The sequence below is a fragment of the Sus scrofa genome, chromosome 1 (genome assembly GCF_054392235.1).
Source record: "Sus scrofa isolate SSC_HxYL_T2T_F1_AM1 chromosome 1, Sscrofa_HxYL_maternal_Yorkshire_Landrace_v2.0, whole genome shotgun sequence".
Lineage (NCBI taxonomy): Eukaryota > Metazoa > Chordata > Mammalia > Artiodactyla > Suidae > Sus > Sus scrofa.
The window spans coordinates 262,088,908-262,106,555 of record NC_139383.1 but is presented as its reverse complement, the minus strand read 5'-3'; the positions used below and the strand labels follow the sequence as shown (position 1 = coordinate 262,106,555).

Sequence of the window (17,648 nt, the reverse complement as noted above, 5' to 3'; positions counted from 1 at the left end):
GACAAGATGCTCAACATCACTAATTACTAGAGAATCAACACCACTAATTATCAGAGAAATGAAAATCAAAACTATAATGAGGTATTACCTCACACCGGTCAGAATAGCCACATCAAAAAGTTTACAGGAGCTCCTGTTTGGCGCAGCAGAAATGAAATCAGACTAGTAGCAAAAAGGATGTGGGTTCAATCCCTGGCCTTGCTCAGTGGGTCAGGGATCCAGCATTGACACTAGCTGTGGTGTAGTTTGCAGACACAGCTCAGATACTGCATTGCTGTGGCTGTGGCATGGGCTGGCAGCTACAGCTCTGATTTGACCCCTAGACTGGCAACTTCCATTTGCCGTGGGTATGGCCCTAAAAAGCAAAAAAAAAAAAAAAAGTTTACGAACAATAAATGCTGGAGAGGGTGTGGAGAAAAGGAAATCCTCCTACACTGTTGGTGGGAATGTAAACTGGTACAATGCTACGGAGAACAGTAAAGAGATTCCTCAAAAAACAAACAAAAAACCAACTATAAATAGACCTACTATGTAATCTAGCAACCCTACTCTTGGGCATATATCTGCAGAAAATGATAATATGAACAGATATGTGCATCCCAATGTTCACTGTAGCACTATTTATGATCGCCAAGACATGGAAGCAGTCTAAGTGTCCATCAACAGAAGAATGAATAAAGAAGACGTGGTACATATGTACAATGGAAAAAATAGCCATAAAAAGAATGAAATAATGCCATTTGCAGCAACATGGATGGATCTAGAGATTATCATACTAAACGAAGTCAGAGAAAGAAATATGATATCACATTTATGTGGAATCTAAAAAAGGATAAACAAATTATTTACAAAACAGAAGCAGTCTCACAGATTTTGAAAACAAATTTATGGTTACCAAAGGGAAAATATGAAGAAGAGAGATAAATTATAAGTTTAGTATTAATATATACCTACTACTATCTATAAAATAGTTAATCAACAAGGACCTACTGTATAGCACAGGGAACTCTACTGAATATTCTATAATAACTTACATGGGAAAGAGTCTGAAAAAGAACAGATATACGTATAACTGAATAACTTTGCTGTACACTGAAACTAACACAACATTGTAAATCAAATATACTTCAATAAAAAAGAGAACCCAAATAAAATAAGAAATGAAAAAGGAGAAATATCAACTGATACTACAGAAATACAAAAACTCAGAAAATACTATGATTATATGCCAACAAAATTGACAACCTAAAAGAAACTGACAACTTTCTAGAGACATAAAGCCCCCAATCTGAATCAAGAATACATAATTTGAACAAACTAATCACTAGAAATGAAATTGAATATATAATAATTTTTTAAAAAAACTCCCTGCAAACAGACATCCAGGACTAGATGGCTTCACAGGCAATTTATCAAACATAAAAAGAAAAACTTTTACTGATCATTCTCAAACTCTTCAAAAAGAAAAGGACCTCCTCACCCCCTCCCTGCCAAAGACATTCTATGAAACCACAATCACCCTGATACCAAAACCAGAGATACTATCAAAAAGGAAAATTATAGGCCAGTATCTTTGATGAATATAGGATTAAAAATTCTCAACAAAATATTAACAAACAGAATCCAACAGCACATTAAAAAAGATCTTACATCTGGAGTTCCCGTCGTGGCACAGTGGTTAACGAACCCAACTAGGAACCATGAGGTTGCGGGTTCGATCCCTGACCTTGCTCAGTGAGTTAAGGATCTGGCATTGCCATGAGCTGTGGTGTAGGTCACAGACGCGGCTCAGATCCCGTGTTGCTGTGGCTCTGGCATAGGCCGGTGGCTACAGCTCTGATTCAACCCCTAGCCTGGGAACCTCCATATGCCACGGGAGCAGCCCAAGAAATGGCAAAAAGACTAAAAATATCATACGTCATGACCAAGTTGGAATCATCCCAGGGTCACAAGGGTGGTTCAATATGTACAAATCAATGTGATACACCAACAAAAGAAAAGGCAAGTGTTCCCGTTGTGGTGCAGTGGAAACGAATCCAAGTAGGAAACGAGGTTGTGGGTTTGATCCCTTTCCTCACTCAGTGGGTTAAGAATCCGGCATTGCCGTGAGCTGTGGTGTAAGTTGCAGACGTGGATCAGATCCTGAATTGCTGTGGCTGTGGTGTAGGCCAGCAGCTACAGCTCTGATTAGCCCCTAGTCTGGGAACCTCCATATGCTGTGGGTGTGGTCCTAAAAAGACAAAAAAAAAAAAAAAAAGAAAAAAGAAAAGGCAAAAACCGCATAATCATCTCAATAGATGCAGAAAAATCATTTGACAAAATTGAACATCCATCTATGATTAAAAACTTACCAAAGTGGGTAAACAGAGAAAATCTCTCAACATAATAAAAGCTATTTCTGACACATGCACAGCCAATATAATACTCAATGTTGAAAAGCCTAAAGCCTTCCTACTAAAATATGGAACAAGACAAGAATGCCCACTTTCATCACTTCTATTCAATATAGTATTGGAAATCCTAGCCACTGCAGTCAGACAAGAAAAAAGAAGTAAACATATTCAAATTGGAAGGGAAGAGGCAAAATTGTCATTATATGCAGATGACATGATACTACATATAAAAAACCCTAAAGACTCCATACCAAAATTACTAAAGCTGATAAACAAATTCAGAAAGGTGCAGGATAAAAGATTAACATACAGAAATCAGTGTTGTTAACACTAACAGCAAAATATCAGAAAATTAATGTAAAAAAAAAAGTCTTTTAAAATCACAGCAAAAAAATATTTAGAATAAATCTTACCAAGGAGGTCAAAGATTTATATGCTGAGAACTATAAATTTTAATAAAGGGAGTTCCTATCGTGGCACAGCGGAAACAAATCCGACTAGGAACCATGAGGTTGAAGGTTCGATCCCTGGCCTCGCTCAGTGGGTTAAGGATCCAGCGTTGCCGGGAGCTGTGGTGTAGCTCACAGACATGGCTCAGATCTGTCATTGCTGTGGCTGTGGTGTAGGCCAGCAGCAACAGCTCCAATTATATCCCTAGCCTGGAGACCTCCATATGCCATGGGTGCGGCTCTAAAAGGACAAAACACACACACACACAAAAAAAAAACCCAAAAAACAAAAACCCAAAGTTTAATAAAGGAAATTAAAGATGGTTCAAAGAAATGGAAAGCTATCCCATGCTCTTGGATTGGAAGAATTAATATTGTTAAAATGGCCATATTACCCAATGCAATCTATAGATTTAATGCAACCCCTGTTAAATTACCCATGATATCTTTCACAAAACTAGAACAAATAATCCTAAAATTTATGTGGACCATAAAAGACCCAGAATTGCCAAAGCAATCCTGAGAAGAACAAATCAGGAGGCCTAATCTGATTTCAGACTTTAGATAATACTACAACGTACAGTAATCAAAACAGTGTGGTATTGGCACAAAAACAGATATACATGTCAACAGAACAGAATAGAGAGCCCAGAAATAAACCCACACACCAACAGTCAATTGATCTTTGACAAAAGAGACAAGAAAATACAATGAGAAAAAGACAGTCTCTTCAGCAAATGGTGCTGGGAAAGTTGGATAGCTGTATGTAAATCACTGAAGTTAGTACACCCCCTCACACCAGGCACAAAAATAAACTCAAAATGGCTTAAAGACTTAAACATAATATATGATACCATAAAACTCCTAGAAGAGATCATAGGCAAAAACATTCTCTGACATAAACCCTACCAATCTTTTCTTAGGTCAGTCTCTCAAGGCAATATAAATAAAAACAAAAATAAACAAATGGGACCTAATCAGACTTGAAAGCTTTTGCACAGAAAAGGCAATCATAAACAAAACAAAAAGACAACACCATAATTACAGAAAATATTTGCAAGCAATCCTATCCACAAGGGCTTAATTTCCAAAATATACAAACAACTCATACAATTCAACAACAACAAAAAACAACCCAATTGAAAAACAGGCAGAAGACCTAGACATTTATCTAAAGAAGACATACAGATGGCCAATAGGCACAGGAAAACATGCTCAACATTACTAATTATTAAAGAAATGCAAATCAAAACTATACTGAGGTACCACCTCACACTGGTCAGAATGGTCATCATTAAAATGTCTACAAATAACAAATGCTAGAGAGGGTATGTAGAAAAGGGAGCCCTCCTAGATTGTTGGTATGACTATAAATTGAAAGCGTATGGAGGTTCCTCACAAAAGTAAAAATAGGGAGTTTCTGCCGTGGCTCAGTGGTTAACGAATCTGACTAAGAACCATGAGGTTGCGGGTTTGAGCTCTGGCCTTGCTCAGTGGGTTAATGATCCAGCGTTGCTGTGAGCTGTGGTGTAGGTCGCAGATGCAGCTCAGATTCCGTGTTGTTGTGGCTCTGGCGTAGGCCAGTGGCTACAGCTCTGATTAGACCCCCAGCCTGGGAACCTCCATATGTCATGGGTGTGGCCCTAGAAAAGACAAAAACAAAAAAAACAAAAAACTGAAAATGGAATTATCATATGACTCAGCAATGCCACTCCTGGGCATATATTCAGACAAAACTATAATTCAAAGAGATACATGCACCCCATGTACACGGCAGCACCATTTATAATAACCAAGACATAGAAACAACCTAAATGTCCATCAACAGATGAATAGATTTTTAAACAGAGGTATACACACACAAAAAAATGGAATACTATTCAGCCAAATAATGCCATTTGCAGCAACATGGATGGAACTAGAGATTATCTTACTAAGTCAGTCAGTCAGAAAGAAAAAGACAAATACCTATGATATCACTTATATGTGGAATCTAAAATATGACACAAATTAACTTATCTATGAAACAGAAACAGTTTCACTGACATAGAGAACAGACGTTTGCTTGCCAAGTGGGAGGAATGTGGTGGAGGATCAATTGAGAGTTGGGGTTAGCAGATGCGAACTATTACATATGGAATGGATAAACAAGGACCTACTGTACAGCACAAGGAACTATATTCAATATCCTGAGATAAACCATACTAGAAAAGAAAGAATATACAGCAGAAATTAACACAGCATTGTAACTCTACTACACTTCAATAAGAAATACAACTGTTAAAAGAGATGAACTTGGTAACTCTACAGGATATGAAAACACAGAAATGTACTGCATTTCTGTACACTAACACTAATAAATTATAAAAGAAATTAACAATCCCACTTACAGTTACATCAAATAGAGTGAAATACCTAGAAATAAATTTAACCAAGGAAGCAAAAGATAAGTACGTTGAGAAATATAAGACATCGATGAAAGAAATTAAAGGCACAAATAACTGAAAAGATATTTTGTGCTTATGGGTTGGAATATTGTTCAAATGTCCCTTTTAACACTACCCAAAGCAATCTACAGATTCAATACAATCCCTATCAAAATTCTAATGACATTTTTCACAAAAAAATAGGACAATTCTAAAATTTGCATAGATGTATAAAAAGCCCCCCAACACCAAGAAAATCTTGTAAAGAACAAAGCTGGAGGCATTACACTCCCTGATTTAAACTATATTGCAAAACTATAGTAATCAGAACATCATGGTATTGGCATTAAAAAAAAGATGCATAGATCAGTAGAACACAGCAGAGATCCCAGAAATAAACCTATGCAAAAAAGATGCATGCAGTTTTAAACAGTGTTGTGGTTTTGGAGATAGGAAGATGGAATTTCCATCATATGGTTTCTATTGTTTAAGATGGAAATGGGAGGACAGCAAGTAGGCAATTCTCAGGAAAATATATGAAATAGTAGTCTTCAAAGCAGGGAAGCAGAGCACAGTTTCTGCACAGGGTTGAGTGCCCAATGAGAAGTTTGTTAGAACTTCCAAGCCCTATTCTGTGCACTCCCAGCCACATTCAGCTGCTTCAGTGCAGCCAATCAAAGGTGGAGCATCAGAGTGCAAGCAGGATTGCATCTTAGGCAAGTCCAATAGAGGGAGGATGCAAAGGAGTTGGTAGCATTTTCAAAGGATTGATTATACTGATACAGTATAGAATTAAGACCAGATGAGTAGAGAAGAGAGTCCAGAAAGAAGTGGTAGGTATGGAGGAAAAGTAGTGGATCTGGGGATCAGAGGTCTCAACAAAGTCAAGAAAGACTGGAGTGATTGAGCAAGCAAACTAAAGATGGGAGATGGAAGGCAGAGTGGATTTTTAAGTTATTAGAGATAATGAAGTTTCTAAGGAAGATAAGGGTTAAGGTGACCAGGAGAGGGTAGTGAGTGGGGATAGAGGAAGATGGTCAGAACCCAGTGGATCAAGGATCTGTGACCAGGGGATTAGATGGGTTGCCAAGAACATGGGAATAGGGTTGGAAGGTGTCTTTTGACCTGAACCATCTTCAGTGAAGGATGGAGTTGGAATACAGATAGCAGCAATAAGGAGGGTAAAAACAGCATGAATGAGTTTCAAAGGAGCAGGAGATTTTACAAGAAAAAGTGCTTTGTGTGGGGGTACTGGGAACAAGTGAAAATCTCAAATCACCTCCTGATCTGAGGTGTGTAAGGTGTGAAAGCCTGAGGAGAGAGAACACTTAGGTGGTTTCTATTAAGATGGAGCTGTTTTTTTGTTTTGTTTTGTTTTGTTTTTTTTTTTTTGTCTTTTCTAGGGCCGCCCCTGCGGCATATGGAGGTTCCCAGGCTAGGGATCTAATCAGAGCTGTAGCCGCTGTCCTACACCACCGCTCATGGCGACACCGGACCCTTAACCCACTGAGCAAGGCCAGGGATAGAACCCACAACCTCATCGTTCCTAGTCAGATTCATTAACCACTGAGCCAAGACAGGAACTCATGTTTCAAAAACACACTGAGATGGGTCCTGATCAAGGTTCCAGCAGGGACTCTGAAAGGGACTGGGGGTGTGGGGGGAAGCATGGGGCAGGCGTTGGTCGGATTAGGGGCATGGCTCTCAATTTCAGTAGCACATTGGAATCCACTAGAGAGCTTTAAATAAACAGAATTCTACCCCCAGAGATGTTGTTTTAACTGGTCTTGGGTGTCACCTGGGCACCAGGTGATTGGATATGCAGCCAAGATTGAGAATCACCAGTTGAGGAGATGTACGATACAGCCAGGGGATGAAGCAGACCTGCTGAAGCTCAGATTTCTGACAGTGATTGTGGTCAATGGGTTTCATTCTGATTGTCTGAGCGAGATGGGTAAATATCCAAATTGCTGCAGAAGATCATTAACAGATAATCTTTTAACTTAAGAAACATTTTAGGGGAGAAACACAAATATTTTGATCTTTCTTTCCTCCTACTTACAGAGTTTTAGAGCGCTTTCCTGCCAACCTCTGAAAAAAATTTCATAGTTGTTAAGTTTGGTTGCTTTACTATGGACCAAGCAGTTAAAATAGATGCTTCATAGCTGCAAGTATACATTGTTAACGATTTAAACTATTAAAGCTGTTAGAGTTAATAAAGACCTTACCTTATAAAAAATCTCAGTCATTAGTTGTCACATAAGGTCTTTTCCCCAAAGTGGATAACAAATAAATCTAGAGATAAGGCTAAGTGCTTTACGCTTTTACCAAACTCATGCCATAATGAAAATGAATACAGGATTTACAGTTCCACAGCATAGAGAAAAACTAGGCCATGAAAAGAAGGCAAATGGAGTATTCCATTATGTGGATATACTGTAATTTATATACTGCTCTAGAGTTGCTCATCATCTAGTAGAGGAAAAAGGTCAAAACAGCTAACCATCTGATTTAGGTCATGAAGAGCTATGGAAAAGAAAGAGTTATTATTCTGCTTAGGAATTGAGAAAACCCCTTACAAAGGTGATAGTATGTGACCAAGGCCTAAAGGAAAGAAAAAGGGCAGCCAGAGCATTCCAGAAGTAACCTAAGCTTAGTGGCATGGTGATATCTTTGGAGAAGGGCAAGGAATCCAGCTTGAATTTTAAGCAAAGCAACCAATGAAACCACAAAGGCCGGCTGGGACCTTGAAAGCCTTTGAAAGAATTTGGCTTTAAGGTCTCTGCTTTGCAATGTGTTTTGCTTCACGGTACACACAGCCACCTACACACAAAAACAATATCTGAGCAGCCCACCAGGTTAAAGTGGAAAGGATTTGGGGACATCTATATATGTCTTAGTGAAATACTAATATTTTATTTCAAATCATTGTAATACAAAAACCAAACTATTAGAAAGGATATTAAATACTAAATTATACTTCCACAAAAACCATCCTAGTTTAATGTGAAACTTTAAGCTTGCTTCCATGAACTCTTTAAAGGTTCACTTGTGAAATAAATATGACATATTCAAACATAAATGGAATTATTCTAAATGTATTATTCTGAGATCTGCTCCTTGCACTCAATTTAATGCTTGCTAATGCTATCCATGTTAATATGCATAATTGTAATTCATTTATTTTTCTGACTGTATAGTATTCCACCTTAATTTGTCCACTTCACTCTTATTGAACTAGGGTTAATCACAGTTTTTATTTACAAACAATGCTGCCATGATTGAAGTTCTTCAAGGTAAATGCTTAGAGTGGAATCACTAAATCATAGAGCAGTGCTTCTCAAACATTAGCACATGTATATAGAATCACCTGGAGATCTTGAGATGCTAATTGGTTCAATTAGATCTAAGGCAGGACCTAAGATTCTGTAGTCCTAACAAGCTCACAGGTGATGCCAGTGCTGCTGACCCATGAACCACACCTTGAGCATGAGTTTGCTCAATCTTATTTGATAATGCCAATTTTTCCAGGTACTTCTGGGTAAAAAGAGTTGTTACTCCACATGCTCACCAATGCTTAAGTTTTCTCAAAGTTTTAAATTTGAGTAAATCTGGCTTAGTGGCTGTGCAATCACATTTATTTTGCATCTCAGGGACTCCGAATGATATCTAGCGTTTCAGATATGCTTAATGGCTACTCAGTCTCATGTGAAATACCTGTTCAAGTTTTTCCCCTTTTTCTACTATTCATCCTTTTCTTATTTTTTAGCATTCTTTGCCCATTCTGGATACCAGCCTTTTATTGATTTTATGTTGCAAATATATTTTCAGCTTGTGAACTTCCATTTACTCAAAAACTCTACAAAGTAGGTCACAATTATAATATTGCTGATACCTTGAAGTCTGGTAGATAATTTCAACATTTGGGAACTTTTTTGATAGGTTATGCTACAAACAACAACCCTAATGACGCTTTTGAAAGTTTTCTCTTCATATTATAGCTCATAACCATCAACCAAAAATACCTTAATCACACAAGAAGGTAATACAACTTTATAAACAATGGAACAACCAACATCTGAAACATTATTTGAGAAAACAGCTTTTCCTTCTCTTTCCTTGCACGATATAGTGTTAAGATTTACTGTAATCATGCCAATAAATGTCTAATTTATTTTCATGTCTTCAAACCAAATCTTTCCAAATGGTAATGCAACTTAGAATACACACTCACTGTTGGAGTGTCACCCTGTAGCCATGTAGAGGGTACACCAGCGAATTTCAGGCAAAAGTGTCAAATACACGTGAAGACAGAGATTTGGGGGCTGCCGCGGGCAGCTGGGCCTTTCCCCCAGCCCTGTGCTGCATCGCAACCCTTCCCCAACCAGTGATACCTTGGGGTTGAATTTCTGGAGTGCCTAGGCAGTGTTTCCTTCTGCATCTCCATGGGTACGTCTCTGCAGTCGTCAGTGGTCGACACAGGATGGCGGAGAGGAAGCCAAACTTCATCAGTTCAGGCTACCACCCAAAGAGCTGCAGGAGATGCTACTGGTCCTGAAGCCCACAGTCCCTCGAGCCTCCTCCTTACTGGTGGATTAATGTTGTGTGCCATACCTGTGGTCTGTTTGCCTTCCCTGGGATACAGACTGGGAACCTCTGCTCTAGGAAAGAAGAAAACCCAGAATACTCTAAGTCAGGGTAAAAAAAGACCATGGGAGGCAGCAGATGGGTTAGAATATTCATTCTCGACCCAGCTGCTTAGTTGAATCTACTGGGTTTGCTTTAAAATTATGCTAATAGCTGGATCTCCACCCCCAGAAAGTCTGATTTAATTGCTATAGGTGAAGCTCAGGCATCTGTAAAGTCTTAAACATCTTCCAGGTGATTTGGATGTGCAACTGGTAATGAGGGTTGGTCACATTAGTATGCCCCGGGGTCAGGAAATCAGTGGGGAGTCTGCGCAGTGAGAAAGTGGAGGACTTGGATTGTTCCTATGTGTGGAGTTGAAGAGGAAGTGCTGGTGTAGACCAGTATTTCTGAGAGTGTGATCCTGAGAACTTCTAACAAATGCAAATTCCTGGGCTTCATCTATATAATTAGAAATCCTAGGGGTGGGACCCAGTGAGCTGCATTATAAATAAGCTGGCTCTAGGCAACTCTTAGAACACTGAAGTTTAAGAAGTGATAGATATTTTGGCAGTAGAACCTACAGGATTCTGTCATTACCTACAGATATTATTATAAAGATGAAAAAGCTGGGAGTTCCCTTTGTGGCTCAGTGGAAATGAATCTGACTAGCATCCATGAAGATGCAGGTTCAACCCCTGGCCTTGCTCAGTGGGTTAAGGATCCGGGCATTGCCGTGAGCTGTAATGTGGGTCACAGACGTGGCTCAGATTCTGCGTTGCCATGGCTGTGATGTAGGCTGGCAGCTACAGCTCCAATTGGACCCCCAGCCTGGGAACCTCCATATGCTGCAGGTGTGGCCCTAAAAAGACAAAAAAAAAAAAAAGGATGAAAAAGCTGACTTTAAGAATTAACCAGAGTGTTAAATACCCCCAAAGAAATATGTGCGTCTATCCACCAAAAGACATACATTGCAATGAGTCTCAGTGAAACTCATGAAGAATGTATCTGGCTCCCTTCAGAGAATTACTAAGTCACTGTTCTTGTAAGCATCAGTTCTGTTTCCATGTTTGTTTGTGTTGCCACAAACTAAGAGTTGTGACATTCAGGTCCCTGATGATGTAGGAGATGGATGTTGCTTTAGAGGGCAGAGAGGAACTGGGTGGAATTGGGTGGTAAGAGAAAAAAAATAACATGTATTGACTCTTTTTTTATTGTAGTTGATGTACAATGTTGTATTAGTTTCAGGTGTACTGCAAAGTGATTCAGTTATACACACACACACACACACACACATATATATGCTTTTTCAGATTCTTTTCCATTATAGGTTCTTACAAGGAATTAAATATAAGGCCCCATGCTATACAGTAGGTCTGTGTGGTTTAACTATTTTATATATAGGAGTGCATTTCTGTTATTAACTCATTAATTCTTCTCAACCTTGAAGGAGTTGAGTCTTGCATTACAAGGTATTATCTCTGTAATGCTAGAGAATTCTTCTTGCTTCTCTTTATATTTCAAATCTCAGTTCCTGAGGTACTCACAAAATAGTGTAGTGTTTGCAACAGTTGCACATGGCAACTGAGAAATATTTTATGATATTATGGAATTTATATCGCTCTTGATTTTAGATATAAATATATAAGCCTAGATATAATGTCTGAACTGTGATACTAATGATGATTCTTACCTGGTAAACATGTATATTGCAGATGGACATTGACTTCTAGGATTGAAAAGTTTTATTCTTTATAAAGCTATTTAACAAGATTTATTTTCACAGATTAAATGAAATATTTACCTTCATTGAATAATCTTTATATTTTTCTCCATCACTTTTTGAGGTAATTGTGAATATTTAAAGAGAAAAATAGGAGTTCCCTAGTGAGCTGGTGGTTAAGGATCCAGTGTTGTCACTGCTGTGGCGCAGGTTCAATTCCTGGCCTGGGAACTTCTGCATGCTGTGGGAGGTGGCCAAAAATTTTTTTTCAATAAAGAGAAAAATAATTTTTAAAACAATTCTAATTTTTTGATTTTCTAACATTTAATTTACATTTTAGGTTAAAATATATTCAAATTTTGAATATTTGAAAGCAACTACATGCCATTTTATTTTTTATGCATCATTTTAAAATCATTTAGATCACTGAGATGAATACAAGTCAAGATCATGCTAGAAATAGATAATAATAACAAAAGAGAAAAAACTGAAAGGGATAAATAGAAAATTTCTCAATAAGAAGGCTGCTTATATTTTTAAAAAACTAGCAGCAACAAAGATGAACAGATTTTTATTTAGCATAATCCATGTAAAATTTAGAACTAAAACATTATTATAAAGTATTAATGAAGATTCAATTACTCATAAAAATAATGAAAAATAATGACTGATCCTTATAAAATCCTATATTGAACTTTAAGTTAGATTAAATATTGCAACTTCATATTATTTGAGATATATGTGTGTGTGTGTTCCTTGGTTACTAATTAAAACATTGAGATGGAAAAGAGAATTATTCATGTCAAATGCATGTTTCAGAAGTAACAAAATGTACCTCTGGGCCGCACCTTGCAAGATAAAGAAAATATATTCACGAAACCAGCAAATGTATCAAAAAGGACAAAACCTCTGGAATGCTGCTATGTCACTGTGATGCCAGGTACCAGGTTGGATAATGACAATGGAAAGTGACTCTAACCCTTTTGACAGCATAAACTTATATCTAGCAAAACACAAATGTGCTGTAAATGAATGGTAATGATTTTCCATTAGATAAACAAGGTAGAAAATACAGTATTTCATTAACACCAAGTCTTTCAAACAGAGTGTATTAAGTATGTCTTTTTATTCTGATGTTTTAACATTTGGGGGCTTACTGGCCCTGGAGGGATTGCTCCCTCCAAGGCTGGCCAATGCCTAGAGCTTGTACAGGACGCACCTATGAGCATGCAGGACTTACTGGAGCCCACACAATCCACAGCCTCCTCTATCAGGCTCTCACACTTGGAGCCACTATCCACTTGTCTCCATTACCCCAAAGGCCCCCTGTCGGAGGCATGAATATGCGACGTGACAAAGAATGGAAAGACAAGACTGGTGCCATAAAGTGACTGTAGAGGTCAGTCTATACAAAGTCTTGTGACTCTCTCATGACCCTTGAGGCAAAACGAATGAGAACATCAAAAAAAATGGCATTTTGAAAACAAGATTGCTGAAGCACTGATGTTGCTGAAGGAAAACCTTCAGCTCTGACATTCTTAGGACTGGAGCCTTGGGGGATTTGTGGGAGAGGCCATAGATGTCTTGAAGCAAACAACAAATTATGGCCTGGGAGGGCTAAAACATTTATGATTACTTTATGTGCTTAGGAATGACTGTCCTAGCATATCTTGCTTCCATTGAGTCTGAACTAAAATACTGATGTATCCCCTGCACATACAGGGAAGTAGAAAATAGTAAATAAAAACCATGAGTTGGCTCAGAGGGTTGCTATTGCCTCTTGAAGGCGGTAGCCCCCTGATCCCCACTCTAATTCTGTGTCTCTTTCCTCTTACTTCTGTGGCTCCACTGACTTCAGGACCTGGGTTGACAAGCAGGCCTCGTCAGCCCCCCACTCCCACTGCCACAAAATATCCTATTAAAAATCCATAGTGTGAGTCTCACCATGTGTCACAAGTATGGAAGAGGAAGACTTCCTTGTAATTTCCCAAGCTGTGTCTCCTACCAGCACAACATCTGCTCCTCTAGCATGAAAAATGAATATAGGTGTGTTTCTAAAAGTTGCAATGAAGGGGCCCTGCTACCCAGCTGAACTGAGCCCAGACCTAGGATTCTGAAAATCCAGACCCAAGGCCTGCCATCACTAGGCTGTGATGACAGATACCAGGCACCCAGAGACAGTCCCTTTGCTCCAGAACCCACTGAAATTGCTTAAACTAGCCACCCCTCAGCTGTTTATCCTGCGCCTCCTGTTCCTTCCTGTGGAAACCGCAATGATGCCTCTTGCCCATGTTGCCAAAGTGCCCTTGCACTTTTTGCCTCCTAACCCTGGTGCTTCCCTGCGTGGCCCTTGCATGGCGTGGTGTGTTTCCTCTTCTTGGGAACTCTGAGGAACAAACTGTCTTTTCAACGACAGATATCTGATCTGTTGGCCTCACCATATCTTACTGTAGAAATAATAAAGCCTACATTTTAAAACAGTAAAAACTGGATTTTACAATCAAAGTTCAAAGAATAGCATGCTATTACTCACATTACGTGTTTTACAACCAGCCTCCAGAACTGTTTCTGGTAAATGTTGGTATTTATGATAGTAAACTAGATATTTATTAAAGGGATATGAAGCATCATTTGTGCACAGAAAAATGCACACATGCAATGGCTAGAAATAGAGGGAAAGGTGTGTAAACAGTAAACAAATGACGACATTGAACAAAGTCCCAGCTGACAGAGGACTTGACTCAAAGTTCTTAAAAAAAAAAAAAAAATGAATCAGTGTTAACTAAGCATTTTGTGTCCTGCTTAAGAAATCTTTGTGTAACAGATTGCACAATATCTGCTTAAAACAGGGGCAAGTAGTACACATGAATTTAAAATTTGGTGCTATTGGTGTTGCCACTATGGAAAACAGTATGGAGGTTCCTCAAAAAACTAAAAATAGAGTTGCCACATGATTCAGCAATCCTGGGCATATATCCAGACAAAACTATAATGCAAAAAGATATGTACACCCCAATGTTCATTGTGGCACTATTTACAATAGCCAAGATATGGAAACAACCTAAATGTCCATCGACAGAGGAATGGATAAAGAAGATGTGGTATATATAAACACGATGGAATATTATTCAGCCATTAAAAAGAATGAAATAATGCTACTTGCAGCAACATGGAGGGATATAGAGATTACTATACTAAGCGAAGTAAGTCAGAAAGAGAAAGACAAATATCATGATATCACTAATATGTGGTATCTAAAATACAATACAAACCAACATATCTATGTAACAAAAACAGACTCACAGATAATAGAGAACAGATTTGTGGTTGCCAGGGGTGGGAGTGGTGGAGGAGGGAAGGACTGGGAGTTTGGGATTAGCAGAGGCAATTATATATAGGATGGATAAATAACAAGGTTCTACTGTATAACACAGAGAACTATATCCAATATCTTGTAATAATGGAAAAGAATATGAAAAAGAATAGATACATATAACTGAGTCACTTTGCTATACCGCAGAAATCAACACATTATAAATCAACTATACTTTAAAACATTTTTTTTAAAGTTTGAAAACAAAGTAGAATAAAAAAAAATTTGGTGCTAGAATGGCCAAATAAAAAACAATAAGACAGATGATTATTACCAAAGATGAAGGATTCAAATGGAATTTATAGCTAGAAGAAATGATCATACTTTCAAACAAGAAATTTATATTCAGTTCAATTAGATTGTGGCAGGGACAAATGTCATTTTAACTAACAGTTATTATATGTATTTTGAACTACCAGAAGAAGAAAGTTGAAGTAAATATTTCATTCATTTTATACCTACTGTAAAAAGCTCAGCTATTGACTTCAGTGATGCAAAGACTGAACATTTTCTATAAACTTATTGGCTTTTTTTCTAAGTACCTAAGTCTTTTGATTATTTCTATATTGGATATCTATCTTTTTCTTACTGATCTGTATTTCTTTACATTTTCTAGATATGATTTACTGACTAATATTTGTATATCCATTCTGTAACTTGCATTTTTACTATTTTTTTTTTGTCTTTTGTCTTTTTAGGGCCACACCTTCAGTATATGGAGGTTCCTGGGCTAGGGGTCAAATTGGAACTGTAGCTGCCAGCCTACGCCACAGCCACAGCAACACAGGGTCCGAGACGAATCTGCAACCTACACCACAGCTCACCGCAATGCTGGATCCTTAATCCACTGTGTGAGGCCAGGGATCGAACCTGCAACCTCATGGTTCCTAGTTGGATTCGCTTCCACTGTGTAATGATGGGAACTCTGCATTTTTACTTTTAATGGTATCTCCAATAGGAAATCAAGAATTTCTTAATTTTAATGCAGTCCATTTTATCAACAATATCTTTTATTAGCAGTAATTTTTCCTGTCCCATTTAAACAAACTTTGCCTTCCCCAAGTAAATAAATATTATTTTATGATTTCTTCCAGAAGATTTTTTTTTTTTTACATTTGGACCTATAATTCATTTAGAATTGAGTTTGGGGTATAATGTGAGACAGAGATCAAGATTGATTTTTTCACAGTTCCTGTTGTGGCACAATAGAAATGAATCTGACTAGTGACCACGAGGTTGCAGGTTTGATCACTGGCCTAACTCAGTGGGTTAAGGATCCAGCATTGCCTTGAGCTGTGGTGTAAGTTGTAGACACGGCTCAGATCCCACGTTGCTGTGGCTGAGGGTAGGCTGGCAGCTGTTGCTCTGATTCGACCCCTTGTCTGGGAACTTTCACGTGCTGTGGGTGAGGCCCTAAAAAGCAAAAAAAAAAAAAAAAAAAATTAATTTTTCCCTTAGGCTACCCATTTAATCAAGTACGATTTATTAAAAGAATCATCTCTACCATCCCCACTGCTCTGCAGTGCCTCCTTTGTCATGAACATTTGAAGAGAATTTTAAAGGAATTTTATTTTAAGGGAATTTTCTGTTTTGCTATGTTTGTAGGTAGCTTGAAATCTCTTTAATTTAGGTTTACCTTCTGCTTGAGCCCTTAGGGGAATTCCATAGAGGAACTTTTGGGGGGAATGCAATTGTTGTCGATAAACAGTCAAGGGTTGTCTTCAGGTAGTATGCCAACTAACCTTCCAGGAAAGTACAAATTCTAGTTTCTAGATGGATCAAAAATTTTCTCCAACCTCATCTGCTTCTGCAGATGGCAAGTATGAAGAAGCCAGAGCTGATTCTCTCCCTTACATTTCTGTTTTTAAGCAGAGTCAGTTTCCCTACTACTTTTTTTTTTTTTTTTTTTTTTTTTTTTTTTGTCTTTTTGTCTTTTCTCGGCCCACACCCGTGGCATATGGAGGTTCCCAGGCTAGGGGTCCAATCAGAGCTGTAGCCACTGGCCTACACCACAGCCACAGCAACACCAGATCTGAGCCGTGTCTGTGACCCACACCACAGCTCACGGCAACGCCAGATCCTTAACCCACTGAGCGAGGCCAGGGATCGAACCCACAATTTTATGGTTCCTAGTCGGATTCGTTAATCACTGAGCCAGGAACTCCTCCCTGCTACTTTCATTCTTCCCTGACCATTCAATGGACCTTCCACTCTACTAAAGGAACTGGGCTAAATTTCAGCACACAGAAGCTAAATAGAAGCTCATAAAAGGCTTATTCTTTCATGATTCACCAATGAGGAAGTAGGAAGTCACCCAGACCCATCTCCATCCAGAGTTTCTGCAGCAAAAGAATCAACCCAGGACAAATGGAAAAATAACATTTTTTTTTTTTTTTTTTTTTTTGGCTTTCTTGTGGCATGCCGAAGTTCCTAGGCCAGGGATCAAACTCACACCACAGCAGTAACCCAAGCCACAGCAGAGACACCAGATCTTTAACTGCTAGGGCACTGGGGAACTCCGAAAAATAACTTCTAAAAAGTTGAAGGCCCAGCCCATGTTTAACCTGACTCCAATCCTCAAAAAAGTTTGTGCTCTTGGGATTATTGCCAGATCCACCAAAACACAAAAATAGCCCACTTGAATATCAAAAATCCGAA

The 17,648-nt window shown here is 38.4% G+C and overlaps 1 long non-coding RNA gene across 3 annotated transcripts in view; it reads right to left on the bottom strand.

Annotated features, from left to right (window-relative positions):
* Nucleotides 1–17,648, bottom strand: part of LOC110256047 (uncharacterized) — a 54,677-nt gene that overhangs the window by 23,883 nt on the left and 13,146 nt on the right. Inside the window, exon 2 of one of the 3 annotated variants that reach the window (XR_014825636.1) lies at nt 9,663–9,929. The exons of the other annotated variants lie outside the window; for them this stretch is intronic. This is a non-coding gene — a long non-coding RNA (uncharacterized LOC110256047). The remainder of the gene's footprint in view (nt 1–9,662; nt 9,930–17,648) is intronic. 3 annotated transcript variants of the gene reach the window in all.